Below are 8,083 nucleotides of genomic sequence, written 5' to 3' on the forward strand. Positions count from 1 at the left end.
CATCCCCATTACCACTGACATCAGTCGAGACAACAGCTTAGGCTACGCTTCTGCTGTCACAACTACTGAAATTCGAGTCCTCAGCTGTTGTTACCACATAAAATTTGACTTCGCTATTACCATATTTCAAACTAAACAACAAAATGCAGTTCAAACTTCAAACAACAAACTGCAAAAGTACAAAAAGTTTATATCATAATATTGATGCACTGGACTGGACATGCAGGTGTGAAGGAAAAAGAATTAATTAAGCAAGCCGACAGACTCAGTTGCTGAAAACGAAACCTGACCGACAACTTCGAGTGGCTTTGGCCGACATATGGGAAGAAAAGTTTCAGTCTTACGAAAAGTACACGAGATGCACGTAAAAAGCAGGTATAAGCTGAGTCATCAACCATATCGCATCGATCACCGACGGGCGCAATAGCCGAGTGGTTAAAGCGTTGGACTGTCAATCTGAGGGTCCCGGGTTCGAATCACGGTGACGGCGCCTGGTGGATAAAGGGTGGAGATGTTTACGATCTCCCAGGTCAACATATGTGCAGACCTGCTTAGTGCCTGAACCCCCTTCGTGTGTATATGCAAGCAGAAGATCAAATACGCACGTTAAAGATCCTGTAATCCATGTCAGCGTTCGGTGGGTTATGGAAACAAGAACATACCCAGCATGCACACCCCCGAAAACGGAGTATGGCTGCCTACATGGCGGGGTAAAAACGGTCATACACGTAAAAGCCCACTCGTGTGCATACGAGTGAACGCAGAAGAAGAAGAAGAAGAAGCATCGATCACCTCACAGAAAGAACGATAGAAATAGGAAGCAGCCGAACGTCAAGTTAGTCTAGCACGAAAGGTAGGACGTGGCACGATCGAGCAATTAGCTTACTCATCAATCGCGGAGATTTGTCATAATTTCCAAACTATCAATGTGTGTGTTTACGTGTGTGCATGAATGTCATAATGGGACTGGTGTGTGTGTGTGTGTGTGTGTGTGTGTGTGTGTGTGTGTGTGTGTGTGTGTGTCCTGGGTATGTTGAGCTATAGAAGGTTGGGTACAATTTTTTTTGGCAGTCTCTGAGACTGCAAATTATTGCAAGTGCGTTTTTTGGGGGCGTCCTAGTGGGGGGAAGGGGGTGTGAATTTGCACGCTGGTGTCAGTGTTCACGAGTGTGTACGGGTTCACTGAACGTTGCCTATCTTTAGTTCTTGTTTTATTTCTTTTATTTGCCTACAACGTATCTTTCACTGGCTTTATTATGTCTTAATGCATTAGGCATTCGTTCATTCCTCCCACCCCCCCACCCCCATTACATGCCAACAATGTTTGCACACACCTACAGCAGGCCGGCTCTCGAGGCCTGATTAGTGCATTGGGTGTAGCGTATATGGATCAGTCACACCTCATTTACAGAACAAAAAAAAACTGAAAGTGAACAACAGTTCATTTCCACTTACAATTTATGCAAAGACACGGTCCCGTAAAATACTATTTAAGCCCCCACCCCCACCCCCACCCCCACCCCTTTCGCGGCCCCACAGGTGGCACAGGTTAGTGTGCTGTGTGAACTGAGACAGATGGACCAGCAGCCACTTCACTGGGATCAAATTAAGGGACACTACTATACTACTGTTCAGGATCAGGTCATGACGTTCACGTCGTCAGAGTTAGGTAAGTGGAGAGATAAGGAGAGAGAGAGAGAGAGAGAGAGAGAGAGAGAGAGAGAGCCAGATGGGGTCCAGGTGGATGCAACTGCTCATTCCTCCTTCCGTATCCCCCTCCCCACCTCCCCTCATCCCCCTCCCACTCCCTCACACACCCCCACCCCCACCCCCCACTCCCACACGCCCCCCACGCCACTGTTTCCCCAGATCTGTTTACTGGTCTTAGTTATGGCCGATCATAACCAAAAAAGAAGAAGAAAAAGAAAAAAAAAAGGTCCAAACCCATGCAATAAGACCGTTCTTTTTACAAGAAATTAATAATCAAAATGTTTTGATCGTTCATTACATACCGGCCTTGACCACCTTTGAATCTTTGTCAGTAAGTCTACCTGACTGTCTTTCTCTCTTTCCCTACAACGTATTTTTCTTTGACCCTTTGTCTGTGCGTCTGTCTGTCTGTCTGTGAAAAAGCTACAGCTGGTACAGCTGCTGCTTCTTCCAGTAACTTACATGCAATGTCATATTCCAGTAGGCAAAGTTAGAGCAGCCTTCATCACCCTCAAGAACCTAGGGTCCTCCAAAGAAGTAGCCACCACAACAAAAATACACATCTTCAATTCCAACGGGAAGTCCATCTTTCGCTACGGATCAGAGACTTGGAGAATGACCAAAACGATGCCACAGAAAATCCAGACCTTTATCAACAGTTGTCTGAGATACGTTGGCCAGAAACGAGGACCTATGGCAAAGAGGGGGACATGAACCAGTGGAGAAACAGATCCTGAGACGAAAGTGGGGATGGACTGGCCACACCTTGAGGAAAGCACCTATCCAGCACTACACGCAAGGCCCTGGCCTGGAACCGCCCCCAGGGGAGAAGGAAGAGAGGACGGCCCAAGAACAGCTGGAGGCGTGAGGGACACTGAAGCAGAACTGGAGAGGCTGGGATCCAGCTGGAGGGATGGCAGAAAGGGCAGCCCAGAGTCGAGTCCGGTGGAGAAACGTCGTTGATGGCCTTTACTCCATAGGGAGCGAAGGACCTAAGAAGAAGAAGAAGAATGTCATATTCGAATGAAAAAAGAAATTCACTTTACTCACAATTCTTAAATAAATAAATAACCTCCTCACCCCAGCCTCAGGCCCATAACTACAAAGTAGTCGTTGGGGGAAGCCTGAGGACCGCAGACGCAACCTCCCTTCTCCATCTGTCTCTGTCGGCAGCCGCTGGCAGCAGCTCACGTGTGTGGAGTCCGGTCCATTGTTTGATGTTCATATGCCAGTTCTTCCGCTGTCTTCCTCTTCTTCTCCCGCCCTCGATGGTGGACCAATGAACATGTACGGAGCAGAATTGAGAACCTTGCTGGACCTCAGGAACCTCTCCTTTCAACTGTGAAGAGACGCAAGCTGATATGGTTTGGACACAACACTCGACACACCAGCTTGTCCAAAACAAATAAATAAACGAATAAATAAATAGACAAATGAATAAAAAATAAAACATAACATAATAATATAATAAAATACACAAGAACAAAATCAATGCGTAAAACTGATAAAGAGATAAAGGGTTGAAAAGATAGGACGTACTTCTTTTATGGCATAAAAACGTTATAGAAAAGAAAATTTTAATGGAATGCAAGAGTCATGAAAAAAACACACCAAAAAATGCAGTTCAAATTGAGAAAGTCGTATAGATAGATAAAATCTTAAGTAAAAACAACAACTTAAAAGTAAAGTAAAATAAACAAAACTGTTTTCATAATACAAACAAATAAACAAGCAACTTAAACTAAGCACGAGACACTGTTCGTGACGTGACTGGGTCAAAGATTATCTTCAAGACTGCACGCAAGCACCTGCCCAAAAAGGAGGAGCCGTGAACGATATTGATGGTCATAAGACCATTTTGTACTATAGAATTGTTAACGGTATTATATATTGTTCCTATTTATCTTATCGACCGCACACCTCATATCTTAAAGGTTCGCCGAATTACCGTGGATTTGCACACAAAGTTCACGTGAAAAGTATATACTGCAGAGTAAGCATGGTTTCTGACTGAATGACATTGGACTGGTATGGAAGGTCTCTCAATGAGCGTTTCGTTTCCTTGACCTGTACACAACGCAGATTAAGCATGGTTTCTAACTGAATGCCATTAGAATGGAATGGTAGGTCTATCCATAGGTGTTTTCAAACAAGACGTGTCTTCAGACCTACAGACCTATTTTTAAAAGACTGAAGTGAAGGAGACTGGCGAAGATCGCGATGTAAACTGTTCCAGACAGACGGAGCTAGACAGGTAATGGAAGAATCACCGAAGGCCCTTTGTACACGGGAAGCAAGTAGCCGCTTTGAATCGGTGGGTGGAGGGAGGGGGGGGGCGAGGGGTAAGTTTGAATGACTTTCCCTCAGATTCATAATTCTGAATTCAAATTAATAAAAGACTGTTTATCATGAAGGAAACGTTTCGTTTTAATGAACAATAATTATGAAGTCTACATTTTCTCCACCTTCTCTTTTTATGGAGGGTATTAATCATAAAAAAGAAAGGAAAATGGCATATGCCTATCACCACCACCACTACAAGAAGAAGAACAACGACTACTACTACTACCACTATACTGCTGCTGCTGCTGGTCAGTAATGACTTCCCTCTTCCACCCCGAATTCCTCCTCTTCCTCCACCACCACCACTACCCCTCCCCTGACCCAGTGACCCTTGAAACAGTGTGCAGTTCCATTTCACCTTCACCCCCCACCTCCTTCCCTACCACCCTGCACCTATGTCGCCCACCAGTCCAACCTGACCTGGCTTTCTCCACTGCATCAGCTTTCAGCCAGGCTACTGCTCCTTGTGGGTGAACTTCAAAGAGATAAGGGAGTCCGTCAACCACCTGTCACCCCTTCACGTGAAAGTTGCACGTGGCCAGAGAGGGAGGTGGGGGGGGGGGGGGGGGGTAGGGAGGGGAAGTAAAGGTCTGGCCCAGATGTTGTACGTTAACTATCACCCACCTCTACCCGTTTTCCAAGATAGTGTGTATCTGTTACCTCACCCCTCCTCCATTTCCAAGATAGTGTTTACCTGTTACCTCCTCCATCCTTCCTTTTTCCCAGTTCGTGTTAATTTACTTGTCACCCACTCCCTATAGAGGGTGTTTACCTGTAATCCCGTTATCTCCCTTCTGCTCGGATGTTGTTTCCCTTTCACACACCCCTTCCGTCGTTCCTTCTGTTCTCATGGTTGAAGATACAAACCTTTTACCACCTGTTACAGAGTGCCTGTGTCTGTCTGCGTACATAAAATTTCTCTCTGTCTTGCTCTCACCCATTTTTCTCTCTCTCTCGTTGCTTTTCTGCTTTTTGCCTGTCTGTCTCTCTTTCTTTCTGTCTTGCACTGTCTCATAGTGCTGCAGCCTTGGGGGCTAGTTGGCCTTTGGGAACCATCTCAACGCCGACTGTCCTAAACCCCTCTTGGCCGAGAGAGTGGGGATGTAACTTGGGCAAGACGCTCCCCACTAAAATCAAATTCAAGCCCAGATAGTCAGAACAGCAGTTGCCGCCTCTGCTGTTCTGATGGTCATCGTGGGACACGATTGACTATCATACATAAAAATAAAGTCAACAACAGTGCAAGAAACTTGCGTATATAATGGTTCTTCTGCTTCTTCTTCGTTTGTGAGCTGCGACTCCCACGTTCACTCGTATATACGAGTGGACTTTTACGTGTATGACCGTTGTTACCCCTGCCATGTAGGCAGTCATACTATGTTTTCGTGTTGCCTGGTTTGTTCTTGTTTCCATAACCCGCCGAACGCTGACATGGATTACGGGGATCTTTTTCGTGCGTATTTGATCTTATACATGGGTATACACAAAGGGGGTCTGCACATCTAACCTGGGAGATCGGAAAGCGCTCCACCCTTTAAACACAGTTTGTACCCCCTAGGACCCTTAGACTGAAGGTTCGCCGCTTTTACCACTTGGTTGTTGCGCTTGTCGATGTACTTGTTCAAAGTGTGTCATGCGAACTTTAGCAAGGTCGCGTGCACTTTAGGATTGTGATTGAGCAGTTAGGTAACATTTTTTTTTACGCTTTTGTATGCTTTATCTATTGTCTGGTGCGAAAAGGTTGAATATCACAGTGTTATGTAAAGTTTCCCTCATTTTTATATAAGGCGAAGATCAGAACAGGGAGGATACTTCCAAGGCTTGGCTTACTTCTCCCTTATCGGAACACTGTGGTTATGTCGTGATCGAACAGTGTGCACGTGCACAACTCCAGATAACATACAGCTTTACGTCAGTTCATGTCAGTTTGCCATTTTGTACCACAGAATGTCGACCGGTTCATGATAGTGACTGTAAATGAAGTTTTCAAAAATCCAGATTTTATCTCTTTTTTTTTCTTTTCTTTTTTTAATCGTTATCGTTGTAGATAAACAACTGGGTGATTGTATAAATGGTGTAGCGAAACATTGTTTATTATGCATATGTATGATTTATACATTGCCTGTTGTTCCGCGCACACACACACACACACACACACACACACACACACACACACACACACTTACTGAGAACATCGCTGTAATCCAGTCAACAACAGAGCAGGAAATGTTCGTAATCACAGCCTGTCTCTGCGACGAACAGCCATTCCCAGTCAACTTGTAAAGGCAGGCAGCCTCATCGCATCCCCAGCCGGATTCCGCAGCTTTTGGTTTCCGTTGAAAGTTCCGTGCCTCATGTTTATCTCTCGAAACACATTGCCGTCTACTACGTCTATGTGTGTGTAACAAAATAAATGACTAAATGCGTAGGACAATGTAACATACACGGAAAACACACCCAATCGCAGTTATAGCACGCGGAATGTAATGAGCGGGTTACAGATGATTTTTTTTTTTTTTTTTTTTTTCAATATGGAAGTAAATCGAACATATGTATGAAAGTCAGTCGTGTCCGACTATGGCCATCAAAACAGCAGAGGAGGCAACCACTGTCACGGCTATCTCAGTGGGCTAGAATTTGATTATAGTGGAGAGTGTCTTGCCCAAATTACACCCCCACTCTCTCGACCAAGAGGGGTTTAGGACAGTCGGCGTTAGGATGGTTCTCAAAGGCCAACTGGCCCCCAAGGCTGTAGCACTAAGAGCCAGTGCAATGCTACCTCCTAGTTTGAGAGTCATAGTCCTTCACAAAAGACTAATCTGTGAATGACTTCTCATTGGTAAATCTACAATAAATGAATATATATAGGAACATAAACGATGTTGAGAGCTGGGGAGAGAACTCGTTTTTGAGAATAACAAATAATTTTCTGATATTGTTTATTCTCCTTCTCTTTTTTTTAATCATGATTTTTGCCATCCAGTCATCACGCAAAGTCTACACAGCTAAACTAAGCTGAATGCCAACCGATCAGTCGTTCTGCCCTTACTGCTGTATGCCTCAGAGAGACCTGGACAGTTTACTCTCCGAGCACGCAAAATAACACAGTTCTTTCCATCTGTGTTGCCTCAGTAAGGAGAATTCTTCATGGCAGCTGGCAGGATCACACCCTTGACACAGAGATCCTTCAGGAATCTGGGATGGAAAACACCCAAGCTCTACTGATGAGGTCCCAGCTCCGATGGACCGGACATGTTGTCGGTGTGTCCGAAGAAACTGTCCTGCGGAAAGCTTTGTGCAGCAAAGCGCTCCCATGGGGACCAGAAGAGGCTCTACATTGGTGGTGGAGTCTCCCGTCGGACCGACGGATGAGTAGGCAGGCAGGCTTATCTGTCGGTGTGCGTCCTCATGTGGGAGAAGAGGCCGATTCTGGATGCGCAGTACTTCCCACAGGTGTTGCAAGGGAAAACGCCTCCAGAAGTTGAGCCGTGCTTCCTTCGCTCACGCTTCTCCTTAATGGCCAGCGTTCTCTTGTTTTCAAACGTCTTTATGCCACTAGAGCACAGCATCCTCCAGCGAGAACGGTCAAGGGCATCAGTTTCCCAGGAAACGATGTCTATGTCACAGGCTTTGAGGTTTGTCTTCAAGGTGTCCTTGAAGCGCTTGCAGGGTCTTCCAAGTTTGCGGTGGCCTTCCTTCAGCTGGCCATACAAAAGCATCTTCGGGATCCTGCTGTCTGTCATGCGGACAGCGTGTCGTGTCCCTTCAAGCGCTGCGGCATTGACCCAAACACACGGGAAGCTCCAGTCTCCGGTCGTTCAGCATCTTGACGCAGCCAGGTCCGGTCTGGTGTCACGGCCTATGACGAGCAGAGGATCGGCAACGCCGTTCTGGAACGCCGGCAACGTAAGGAGAAGGCAGTAAAAACCACCCACACCTTGGCAGTACCAGCTACACAGCCACTGATGTCCGCAGTGCCACAGACACTCCAGAACACGGATTGGATTCATTAATCATCTACGGACCCACC

Source organism: Babylonia areolata, chromosome 19 (genome assembly GCF_041734735.1).
Source record: "Babylonia areolata isolate BAREFJ2019XMU chromosome 19, ASM4173473v1, whole genome shotgun sequence".
Classification (NCBI taxonomy): domain Eukaryota; kingdom Metazoa; phylum Mollusca; class Gastropoda; order Neogastropoda; family Buccinidae; genus Babylonia; species Babylonia areolata.